Source organism: Heliangelus exortis, chromosome 3, assembly GCF_036169615.1.
Source record: "Heliangelus exortis chromosome 3, bHelExo1.hap1, whole genome shotgun sequence".
Taxonomy (NCBI): Eukaryota; Metazoa; Chordata; class Aves; order Apodiformes; family Trochilidae; genus Heliangelus; species Heliangelus exortis.
Window position 1 is genome coordinate 96,865,034 of NC_092424.1, and position 13,337 is coordinate 96,878,370.

General features: G+C 40.9%; 1 protein-coding gene across 2 annotated transcripts in view; it reads left to right on the forward strand.

Annotated features, from left to right (window-relative positions):
- COLEC11 (collectin subfamily member 11) overlaps nucleotides 1–13,337 on the forward strand; it is a 40,978-nt gene that overhangs the window by 1,126 nt on the left and 26,515 nt on the right. The window lies entirely within an intron of this gene.

The window sequence follows — 13,337 nt, forward strand, 5'->3', positions numbered from 1 at the left end:
AAGGACAAAACATTGTATGAATTTCAGCTTTCTCTGCAATTGAAACTTACTGTAGCACAGTAATGCATTGTAATTCTTGGTAGCAGGTAATTAGTATCCGTTTAATTTTGTAAATGCTTAGTGTTTTTCTTCATCTTTCTACTTATATTCCTAAGCATCTGACTGTTATCTACTGTAAAAAGTGAGTTTTTAATATATCTGCAAACCAGGGAATGAGGACTGGTGTTGCACAAGTGAAGCAGATGACACAAAATCCAGTGAAGGCTGGAATTACAGTAAGGGAAATTAAGAGTAAGTACAGTGAAAAGCAAATCAAATTGGAGATAGCACTATACAGGATTGCTTAATGAAATTTAAAGTTGTGTAAAGATACATAATCTTGATCTTGATGAGTTGAAATATGAGAGTAAACTTCAATTGAGTAACCAGAAGGCCAAATGCCTGCTTTTCAGTCACGAAAAAAAAAAGATTCATAAAGGAGCTTGTGAGTTTCCTTTCTGACCTCTCTATGCTTAATATAGGCAGTGAAATTTAGACTGGAGATTGTTTTCTAAGAAAATAAAGTCACTCTGGAGAACTGAAATACCAACTTCACTTGTGTATAGTGAAACAGAAGGAGCCCCTGGAAATACCACAAGTGTGATCCTTTAATACTGAAAGAATTAAAAGTGTAGCAGATGTGAAAACTGTTGCTGTATGTTTCCCTGTCTGCAGCCAAGATATTTTTGTTTTTCGTATCTGTAGGATCATTTGCATGATTATCAATGTTTTAAGGCAGCGAAGCGATCAGAGATTATAAAGAAAACACTGATTTGAAGCTCTCACAACAATGATATTAAGATGTATTAATCTGTGACAACTTATTAGATATATCCCTAAAATTTTATGATGCTACTTACTGATGCAGTGTAAATAACGTATACAGATGTTGGAGACAAGAAGTAATACTTCAGAGCTGAGTATTCCTTTTTAAAATGTTTGGAATTTCTTTCAGAAAAATACTTCGTGTAAGTTAAAATGAAATTGTTTTAATATGTGAAAGAGAATATGTAACTTAAATTCATAGTCAAAACAGCATTTTAAACATGGCATAGTCCTAGAGTGAGCAGAGAATTGCACTGTGGAAGCAGCAGAAATCTACTGTTGAATTTATAAATTGCATATTATGTTGAAGGCTATTTTTTTCTGATTACTTTTGAGTGATTTCATACTATTTCTAAAGCTTTTATTTAGTTATCTTCAAGGCTGTCCAAAAGCTCTTGAACCAGAACCCATTTGAAGTAGAAAGGCTATTGGTAAAGTAGTTTTTTAAAGAAAAGTGTCAGTTTTCTGGGGTAGTTTAGTTCTTTTGTCAAAGTATTTTGGCTGAAAACCAGAAGAGTTTAGCCAAAAATTTTCTCATGGTGTCTCCTGGGAAGTGTAGTTTGTGCTCAGCATCGCATTTCAGTCCTGGCTGGACTTCCCAGCTGAACCATGTTTCCCGTAAGGCTGCGTGGTCAGGGTCTCACTGTTTTCATGTCCCTTGATAAGAGGAGCATTAGGATGCTTTTTGAGAAGAGTAGTTTAGTGAAACAGACCCAGAGTGTTCTCATGAGGCATCAACTCTAGGCAAAGCCCCTCGGATTACTGGTCGATAATCAGCTGTCAGCAGCTTAAAACGTGAGTGCTTCCTTCTGATTTGCACGCGAGCCCCAGACCATTGTGTTTGTCAGATGTAAGAGTAGGAGCCTTCCAGAGGGTTTGATGTGTCGGTAGAAGGCTTAAAGCCTCCTGATGGTTTTAGCTATGCAAACACCTCTGAAAGGGAGAGAGCATTTTAAAATGTTTCTGAGGTTTTGTTAGTGCTTCTGTCAACCTTCATGCTGAAAGTGCTCAATTTTTTTATATTTCGACTGAAACCTGAAAGGGAGCATGGCTGGGTATTAAGAGCTAGGTAAACTTACATCAAGAGGAGAACAACCTACTAGAACCCTGAGGCTTTAGAAAGAGGTGGTTTGGAAAATGCAGAAAGGTCTCACCTCGCCCATCTAAGTGCCTCTTCTGAAAAATCCAGTCCCAAGTGATTTGCCTGTAGTTGTAGAAGATGTCTGAAAGTAATGAGGGTGGAAACTGGTCTTAAGTTCTTCATCAGTGCATCAGTCTCTGACTTGTTTTTAGGATTCAAGGAGCCTTAGCTGCTGTGACTGAATGCTGCTTCCTCTACCTGTAATAGGATATTGATTAGGAGGTCCATAGGGTGTTCAGGACTCCAGGACAGAGCAGTAAGACAGGTGGTGAGAAGTTTTAGGGTTTATATTGTATTCCTTATACAATGAATCATAGAATGGTTTGGGTTGGGAGGAACTTTTAAAGATCATCAAGTCAAAGCATGTTAATGAAACATGGACATGAATAAAAAGTTTCACAGTGCTGCAAGTTAGATACCTGACTCCAGGCAAGAATCCACAATGTTTTCGTGCTATATGGAGCAACTGGAAGAGTGCGAAGTGCTGAAGAAAGTGAGCCACCACAGCCAGTAAAACATGATGGCCACAGCAGCTGTCTGGAAAATGCTTGTGAGTGATACACTCCAGGATTCCATCTGCTGGATATGGGAGTGGATAAGTTCACCACCCTTAGTGTCAGGTGCCTGCAGCAGCTTGAGTTCAGGAAGCTGGAACCTTATCTTGAATGTGTGTGCCCAGTTGTATTTCAGGCATGGAGACTTTGAAAACTTGCTCCAAAAAAAGTTTTCTACAGTTCTCTGAAAAATGGACTGCTGCTGCCCAGCTGTCGTGGTAAACTACTGGCTGGGAGCACTTTCTTTGGAAGCTGGTGATCTGCTTGCAGCTCATTGCACTGCTTCAAAGCCACATGCATTCCCTCTGCTGGAAAGGTGCCCTTGTCACTAAACCACTGAACATCCAAGATTGCATTCATGGCTCCTAAGACAGCTTCTGATGTTGAAACTGCTTTGATTTAGAAAAAAGAGAAATCCTAAACAGTTCAGAGAGGTCTATTCCTTTGCCATCAGCACTCCTATGAGAGGTTAGTCTACAAGAGAGAGGCACCTCCCCGGTGTGTTTAGTGGAGACTGAGGGAGCTTGGAGGCTTTTACTTGATTAGCATTAATGGGCTAGAGAGGAAAGTAGACATCATCTAATTTTTGGAAAATTGAAACAAATAGAATCAAAAAAATAGTATGTGGAGGAACTGGCAGTGTTAGATGGCATGGTAATTATGGCCAATAAAAATTAGGACACCACAGAAGAATGTAATGAAGATTTAGCAAAGGAAACAGCAAAAGTTGTATTACAAAGAAAAATGTCTCTAGGTGAGCTCTCTCATCCAAATGGTGCTAATGAGAAAATAAGTTTCTGATGACTGAGTGGTTAGTGAAGTTATGGACAGGACATGTTAAGGAAACAGACACTGAGAACATGTGTCAGAGCACAAGAGGTGCCGCTTGTATGTGCTGTAGAGACTCCAGGTTGATGGATCTGTAAGCAGCATCCACAGATGCATTTGCAGTGTTTCTCTAGTTGTGCAGTGAACTCACAGTTTAAAACCAATGCAGAGGTGAAGTGAGATGATGTTATGAGAACAATGTTATGAGCTGTAACTGAAAAACCTCTTTATTGGAGGTTTTCTTTGCTGTTTGATGTCAGAATTGCCTTTTCTGTAATTGTGGATTGCCAAAACCTCTACAGTCACACTCTGCTTTCCTTTCTTTTTAAATTATGTTCATGAGTGCATAAACATATATCAGTAATTTTTAATTAAATAGTAGCTCTTTCCTTATATCTGCTTCATTTAAATAATTCTGAACATAGTCCTAAATCTTAAATCTTTGAGGGAGAATTACAGATTTTTCAGCATCATCTTACTTTTGAATTTTCAAGGGCAGTCCTTGAAAGGTCAAGACATTTCTTCACAGAGCATTCACAGAAAATATTTTCTTGTTTTGTTGAAGAAATCGTGAAGAGGAACCTGCTTTGTTTAGACAAGTCCTTGTGGTGTTCTTAAATAGAATGTGAGAATTTCCACCATTTCCTAAATATCTTAATGTCTGACTTACTGGAGTATCCAGACTTACTTAGGTTGGGCTATTTAAGTTAAAACTCTGTGTTGTATGTGGAGGCAACTGTATTATCTTCATAAGTTCTCTGGATATATCTAAATAGGTTATATGCCACAAATGCTTTAAATGATCATTGATTTTTGTGCAGACTGTAGTCACTGCTACACCTACTTCTGAAGTGCTGTTGGATATGTGAATATAGTACACTGCTGAAAAGAGCACTCTGTAGATGCTGGGACAGTTTTACTGTCAACCTGAAACCTCCTATCTGAAAAGAGACAAGTTGGATACCCTGAGTTAAGTTTCTGGATGGCATGGTATAATCAATGCCACCTTGAAATGCCCAGAGAAAATGTTATATCAGCCACAACAATGAGTGTGCATCCTTGTGCATAAAACAAATCTGTTGGCACTTGATGCCAGGGTCTGTCAGCTCCTTCGTTAATGATTCTGGTCATCATAGTTATTGCAATAGTTACTGCTTTGTCTTCTAAGCAACTCTATTTAAACATACATTTGCCCATTGACACTTAGTTTGCATGTGGTTACATTCACATTGTTCCTTGATCTTAGGAAAGATGATGTTAAATGTGGCAGCTGCAGTGCTGGAAAGATGGCATTTCTGGTATGTTTAGAGTTATTCCTCCATACCTTTTGGGCAGCACTGAGGAACTATGGCAAGTCTTGTTTTTGTTGCTGTTTGTTTTTCCTTTGCTTAACTCAAATGACAGAAGCTGGGATTTCAGCCAGGGAAAGGTCAGTGTCACCTTTAACACCTCTGAAGATTTTTTGATTTGCCAGTAGCTGTGTAATCAGAGCAGTAGCATTAGTTTTTGCTCCTGTAAGTGCCCTATAAATGGTGAACAGATACATGCTGAGGTTCAAGTGATCATTGCTTGGCTGATGTGCAGCTTTTAAATTTGTTTGCAACTGGCCTTTGGTCATGTTTTAGCAGTGTGGAAGTTGCATCTGCTGCTATTGTTAGAGAATTTGCTGAGTATCAAAGCAAGGGGAGATACCAGTAGTTATCACCTACTTGGCTTGTTATATTCTTCCCTAGAAATGTACCTTATTAAAATAAAGAAATCTCTCAGTGTGGTTGGTTACATGGAAGGACTTTAATAAAAAAGAAAAACTAACAACAACCAAAGGAACTGTCATCCTTAAAAATCATTTGGTAGCAGAAATATCTTGGCATATAGATAAAGAAAATAATACCTTCAGTTTATATCAATTCAGATAAGCACCCTTGTCTGCAAATCATGTATTACACACCGCATCCGTTTCTAAATTCAGATTAATTTTTCAAAATTCACATTAATTTTTCAAAATGAGACAAGTTTGTCAAAATCTGCATGCCATCACTTGTACTTTTTCTCAGTATTTTAGAATCTTTGTAGACCAGTGCATTGTATATGGCGGAGGATTTTGAATGCACAAGCTGTGGTATAAGAACTGCTCTGGGAAATGTTTTACCACTGAAGGATATTCTTTCAACTGACTTTCATTTGACATACCTTGAAAGAAGGATCATGGCTGTTGCCAGTGATATAGACTGATTAGTAAAATCCACTGTAGCATACTAGAGTAAGAATAACTTCTGAGAAGTTCGTTAATGTCTGATCAGCTGGAGGAACCACGTCTTCACATGTGCTTTTAATCAGTCATATCAGATCCATACAAACCTGTTTTGGTTTTTTTTTTCCATTGCATTTTGCTTCTACATCCACTTCTTTATATCAGCTCTTAATCTGGGGAGCAACTTTGGTAGATTCCTCTTCGTTTTGTCTTCTTTCCCTTATCTGCATTTGAAAAGGTGTTTCAGGACTCTAGGAGTGCAAGGACATTGAATAGCATTGTTGCTGTCAAGTTCATCCATCACTTGTCTAGTGAAGGTCTGTGGCTGTATTTCCTGTAAGGCTTGCTTTTTGTTCTGATGATCTTAAGTTGCCTCTTGAATTGAGGCTTGGCTGTTTTATTGAAGGTATTGTTGGTCTTTGTGTCACCAATATAATTTTTTCCCTCCTTTTCCTGGTGTCCTGGGAGCTGATATGAAAGGTTCAGAATAGGCTCACATGTAGAGTGTTATTTGGTCTCTGCAGATCTCCAGCCTAAGAATAAAAATAATCTTTTGGTGAAAGTGTATTGACATTATCCCAGTTCAAGATTTTGGTCATACATGGAAGACATCACTCTGAGAAGTATGTCCTTGTCATTTGAGGATAACATTCTTGGATCATTTCCATGACTTTTGATGGCTTGCATGCTATTACAAAATGCCTTGTATTGCTGTATCTGCTATGCTCTGTATCTCTCTGTCTCTTGCTGAATATTATTTTCCATTTTAGACTGCTTTTTGCCATATCTTTCCTCCTCTTAAAATGTTCCCACTCTAATCTAGTTATATGCTGGGGTTTTTTTGTTTGGTTGGGTTTTTTGTTTTTTTTCCCTTATTATTTTTTTTCTTTTTTCTGGTTAATTCTCTTTAACTGTTTTACTTATACATCTTCCCCTTTTCCGTATGCTGCTGGCATGCGAGGGCACAGTTTTGTAACACCCTGAAGGCTATCACAGCTTCTGCCAAGGGTATTTCTTTCCTGACTGGCAACATTTTTCATGGGAATGATGCCCGTTTTACCCTCACCAGGAACCAAGGAACTAAATCAACTGAAAAATAACATTACAAAAAGAAGAATAGCTTTCTGCTGGCATAGCAGCCTGTGCTAATTCATGATGGGATCAGCTGGCAGTCAGTGACAGTACAGAGAAGGGGAGGGTAAGGTGGGACTGCAGTGGGGGAGCCAGGCTGCTGTTAGCCCTCTGACAGCTTGGCTTAGCTAATTAGTGATGGGGGGACTGCCTCCACCTAACTTTACATACTGACAAGGCTGAGCTAGTCATGCTGGTTAATGACATAGGTGCCTCCAGAGTCAATTATCTGTCCAGTTTTGGGATGAAATGAATCCCCACGCCAAGGTACCTTTCTCTGACTCGATTATACAAGAAACTCAGGGTGATTTTTTTCAGACTGAGCACCTAAGGCAGAATGCCTGAATCCCACCCAAGGGTCTGCTTATCACTCTTGCTAGCTCGAGATCTGGATCTAAGCAAAGATGCCCTTATAAATAAGCATCTCCTAATGCCAGCTGTCCTCTGTGTTGTGGTTCACTTTTTGAGGTGTCATACTTGCAGCATTGGTAATGGCTGGACAACAGTCGAGTGGCTTCCTTTATTCTTAATCCTTCTTAAATTTGTGTCTGTCATGTATCTAATGTGTGATAAAATAGGGCAAAAGCTGCTAATGCTCTGTCATGTTTCTTCTCCTCAGTAAGGAGTAGGATGCTGGGGCAACTGAAAGGCAACCTTTTCCCAATGCCTTGCACTCTGGGATGTTTCCATCTCTCCCTCTGTCCTTTCTCTGTCACTCTCATCTGGTTAGCTCTCTGTTTTTTCACTGTTTCTTTGTGTCATTAGTAGTCTACACCTGAAGTCTCTTGTCTTTACATTTCCCCTAGCCTTGTAAGGTGCTCTGTTTAAATTTTTGTCTTCTGTCTTTGCATTCCTGACCTGTCCACTTGTTTATACAGGAGTCAATTGTGGGATGTAAAAACTGAAAGCAGGGGAGGGAGAGCACTAATTTTGCCCCTTTTTAGTCTAGTGTCTTATCGCTATGTTTGAAATGGCTTTTTCCCTACTTGCCTTCCATTCTTTAATGTGGAATGCCTTAGTGTGGTCTTGTGTCACCTATTGCATCCATCCAGTTGGAGCAATTAGTCTCTTGGGGAACTGGAGCTGTTGGTTCAACTCCTTTAAAGTTAGGGATGTTCCATAGTTGGTACTTCTCACCTGTTGGAAGAATACTCCAGCCACATTTCTGTTGTACAGATGGCTCGTGTGGAGTGGCTGCATGGGCCCTTGACAGACCTTTCTGCCAAATCTCTGCACCTCTGAGAACATAGCTGAGGAAGTGGGACCACCATGTGTGGGAAAGCATAAGCTGCTTAAATGGGTGTTAAGCACCTAAATATTGCACAAATATCCTGATTTCTGTAGCTAATATTAAGCATCTGTGCATGTAGAGAGCTGAAAAGTGGTGCCTGAAAGCTTCAGAAATAAGATAACAAATGCATATGTAAATACCATGTACTTAGTAATGTAAATCAATGTCCCTGCAGCATTCTCAGTCATTTACTGATGCTTGGTAAATCCTTGGTGCTATAGTTCTAGAGATAGGTGTGTGTGGGGATATCAGGTTCTTATGTAGGTACTTTATAGGAGTAGGGCTGGACTGAGATAATTTAGACATGGGTTAGAGAAGAACTGATGACAGTATTTGAACCCTGTATTTTTTTGGATTTTGGGGTGGTTAAGAATGCTGAAAACTTGATCTGACATCCAGGGATGGCACCCAAAATCACAAGCTATTTCTATAAATTACAAGTCTGTAACATAGATCCTGTCATCTAATAGGGGCTTCAGTTAAAACTTTGTGGGAGTTTTGTTTGGCATTTCTAGTTATCTCTCTCTGACAGATACACAGAGATGAAGTTCTACTGGAGTGTTATTCTCTACCATCTAAAAAACCACTCAGAGCTATTGTGAGAGACTTGTGGCAAGAAATTCTGTGGGTCCCATGTTGTTTCAATTTTGAAAACATTCTTCTTGGTAAAAAGTGAGGCTGCTATTCCTATGTATGACAAGGGCACCTACATATTACAGACAGAACTAATAGTCTCTTACACCTCACAAACACTGGCTGAGGAAATAGCTCTACTGAGCCAGAATTAAGTGCACTTTGGGGAGTAACCAATGACTTTTGGGTAGACTCTTAGGTAATGTTAGCTTCCCATCAGCTTAGACTCACTCTTTTGTCCTCTGCAGCAGACCTCTCTGTTCTTCACCATCATCAGGACCTGAAATTTGTTTTATCTCTGTTTTATGCTACTCCATGCTCCATAGATTTCACAGAGACTTCTTAGCTGCAGCAGTTATGGTTCTCATTTTTGCAGTTCTGTGGTATTAACATTTAGGGATTTAAAAAAAAAATCTTTCAAGACCATTGCTTTAACCTTTAAATCAACACGTAGCATTTAACTTCAGAGTATTGCAGTGTTACAAAAATGATCACCCATTGTTTAAGCAGCTTTATCATTGATTCTGATTTTTATATTCTGGCTAAATGGTGAAGTCTTGATTACCCAAGGTAATGCATGGAGGAGCTGGGAGGGCAAATGAGAGGCTGCTCAGATAAAATAAAAGCCTAGCTGTGCAAAACATCTGTAGATGAGGCTGATCAGCAAGACTGAAATGGAGAAACAAGAGGTCAGTGAAAGGTTTTATCTATCTCCAGTGTGAAAGTCACCTCCAGGGAATGATCCTCAGCCCTCAGGTCAGAGGGTGAAAAGCAGCTGCATGCACAGTGCTGGATGCTTGTCCCTTCTGCCTCTCCCTGCTTCCCCTAAAAATGAATCCCAGGATGTGTGTGTAGCCCTGCAACATAATTACTCTTATCTGTTTGAAATCTCTGAAATGGTGAGGTCTGTGTCACAGACGTGACAGCCTGGCATTTCACTGCCATGATTTTATGGGCATGTGTTGCATCTGTTAGGATGCAGCTTAGGGCCTGCTGGAGCATCTGAGGATACACAGGCTGCCAGATAGTTCTGGGAGCTGTTGGGATGTGGATGACAAGGACTTGAAAAGTCAGGGGAGTGAAAACTGTTGAAAGCTGTCGATGTGTTTGTAGTGCTGACTGAAACCTGCTTGGGAAAATCACCCACCAAATGTGGCTTTGGCTCTGCAGGTTTGTGTGCCTGTCTATACTAGGCACATACTTCATTCAGAACATAGATAATTCACACAGAATCACAGAATTGTCATGGTTGGAAAAGACCTCTTAGATCACAGGGTGCAACTGTCAACCCACACAAAACCCGATCATTCCCAGCAAAGCATGTCCTTAAGTGCCTTATCTACACAGTTTTTAAGTATCGCTGGGGATGGCGACTCCACCACCTCCCTGGGCAGCCCGTTCCAGCACCTGGCTACTCTTTCCTTAAAGAAATCCTTCCTGATACCCAGTCTAAAGCTCTTCTGGTGCAGCTTCAGCCCCCTTCCTCTAGTCCTCCTGCTGTTTACTTGAGAGAAGAGACCAACACCCACCTCGCTGTAACATCCTTTCAGGTGTTTGTAGAGAGAGAAGACAGCCCCCCCCTCATCCTACTCTTCTGCAATCTACACAATCTGAATTCTCTCAGCCTCTCCTCGTGGGACTTGTTCTCTAGACAAACTTGGATCCCCAATAATGAAATTTTAAAAATAATTATAAAAAAATCATAATAAGAGTGAAAACAACTTGGTAAGAGTAAAATGAAAACAGTTCAGAAAGGAATCCCATAGGATTATACATAGGATTACAGCCACCCTCTAGCTGTTGGCTGGCTGAGCACTGGTGCCAGCAAGCATTTCTTCTACTGTCTTCTACCTTTCTCAACCATCTGGATTCAACTGAGCAGAGAGTCCATGTTGTTGCTTCTAGGTCCAAATTAATGGCATGGAGTAAGCCTTGTGGAGCAGCTGCTGGCAGATACAGGGCCTTCATGTAGGAGGTGTTTGTTGGCTGAAGTGATCTCCAAGCTTTCCATCCACAGATGGGTGGCAGGAGCTCAAGGATTGCTGGGTGCCAGCTGGCCTGGCTGCTTCTGCAGCAGTTTAGAGTGAGCCTCTGGTGCCTTGGGGATGCTCTGATGACTTCTCAAGGACTTGTCACTTGCAACCTGGGATAATGAACAGCTTCTCTTGGCAGCTGAGGCAGATTCTCTAAATCTGACAGGTCTCAGAAGTTGTTTTGAAATTATTGTGTTGGTTGCATTGGTGTATTTCCATTCCTACTGGCAACAGAGGTGTTTTGTTAATTTTTTTTTCAAAGAAAAATCCATTTAAATGCTGATTTTTCCTTCTCTCATTTATTCAAAGCTTTCAGTTTATGCTCATCTAGTGGCCACCACTGTGAGTGCTGCAAATTTGACTCTTGACCTCTGTGTAGACAGTGAGAAAATATTCACACTTTTGTAAGAGCTGAACCTCTCTAGATTTCTTCTGGGCATTGATTATGCCAACACTGTAGATATTTCAGATACCTGGGTTACGATAGTGTTAGCAAAAAAACATGCTGGCACCTTTTTCTGAGGAACAAGTTCAGGGGGATTTAGTGTTCTAAATACCTTTGTGAATCTGGGTCTGAAAGGATTTGAAGGTAGGTCAGAAAGGCAAGGAATTTTCCAGGATTTTAAAATTTTAAAAAGGTACTGTTGTAACATATACCTGGAGATCAAACTCTTAGTTCAGTCATATAAGGCAATTTAAGCTGCAGAAGAGAAAGGTTTCCTTTTCAAGCAGGAAAAGGTGGAGAAAGTGATATCTGAAGTGCTTTTGATTTGATTTCTACTACTAACGTGTCACTTTACTGTAGCTGCAGACTCGACAAACTATTTAATCTGCAACCTCTTCAGAGATTTCCTCAATTAGTGGCTCTTCTCAGACCAAGGTAATTTCACCACTATTCGTGCGGGTCTGGGTGCTGTGACCTAAGTGGCACTAAGAAGCTGTTTTCTAGAATGAGTCCATTTTCTGTGTGAGTGGAGCTCTCACGAGGCAGGGTGAGCTCCCTGCTGCTTTGATGCCTGTCTCATCTCTGAGCTGTGTAGGAGTTTGCAAAGGCAGATGAATATTTCACATACCTGGAGGCTTTGATCTTTCAGTTGTAGTCTGTATATGTCTAACACCTCATGAAATGCAAATAGAAGAGGTGATGCTGCCTTTTTATCCATTAATGCAGGACTGGAGAATCTTACTAATTTCAATTCCTTCTTCCAGCTCAGGCCATTTCATTCCCTTCCCTGACTCATCTGTTGAGAATCCTTATCACTGGTGGATGCTCATGCTGAAACTGCCAAATTTCCAGGCTTTCAACTGAATGTCTGAGCCACTTGATTCAAAAGCTCCTTTGATCTCCTCGATCCGAAAGTTCCCCACCTACAAAGAAAATCTGGGACACCCTCCCTAGGATTTTCTGCAGACTGGTGGCCAGGTGCTTTCCTGGGCTGTGGGGCAGCAACTGTAGACAGGCAGGACCTATGGCCTCTGTTTGCTCAGCCTGCAAACCATCAGTGTGGCTGTCATCCAGGATGGTCCCCTCACTGTTCCCACAAAGTGGTTGCTGCTGAGGGTTAAACACCTGTGTTTGGGTATTTAGAAGAGAGTTCCACACACAAGCCTCTGCCATGGTGTTCTGGCTGGCTGAGACAAAGACAAGACCCTGATTTGCAGATAACCAGTGCCAGGCAGCACCGATCCCTTACTTGGAGCTGTAAAGTCTTACTATTCAAATGCTAAGTCTGGCCCTACAAGCCTTGGAAGTGAAGCTCTAGAGAAACACCCTTCTTCTCAGCCTTTTCCTCTTGACTGGTTTTTGTTGCTCTTTCTTTTGCTTGCTGACTGTTGTGGATTATGGACTTGGCAAAAAGGGCCAGGATGAACCACTGTGGATGCCATGACCTCCTCTAGGCCACAAAGTACAGCAAGATGCATGCAGTGCCTTGTACTGTTAGGGTTAGGATTTAAGATTTGTCTAGGTAAGTAATTTGCTATGCACATGTTCTCATGAGGGCAAAAAGTTCTATCACAGAGATCTGATACTTCGAAACTAGGCTAAGACTGTGATTAAGTAGCTTGTAGCTATTTTATAAGGTTATACAAAGTGCCCAGTGGCCAGACTGGTTTCTGGCAGCCAGGGCTGGCTCTGTGCGTAGGAGGAAGAGGCAGCAGCCAGGGAAAGCAGAAGACAGTAGGACAAGTAAACGTTTTCTTGTTGGTTTTGTCTGTCAGAGCCCTAGGGAGCAGGGCTGGTTGCTGCTTTTCCATGGCAATAGAAGCTTTATGTACAAATTTTCATACTCTTCCCTCCACAACCCTGTCCCCAACTCTAGGGGGATTCTAGGTCCATCTTTGTGGTGTGCCTTTTTCTCCAGCTCTAGGTCTTCATACTTGCAAAACTGAGTGTCTGCACTCTTAAAAGTCTTCAGTGAAGTTGCTGCAGTTGTGGCAGAGCTTAATGTGCCCTAAATATTTGAGTAGCCCGTGCTGAGGTTTGTACTTATGTGAGTTTGTGTTCTCCTAACAACACCTGAGCTAGATTTTTTTAAAGCTGATGTGTATATGAGCTGCAGTCATCTTAGCTGTGGCAACAAGGAGCCAAGCACTCTTGAAGGGGAAAAAA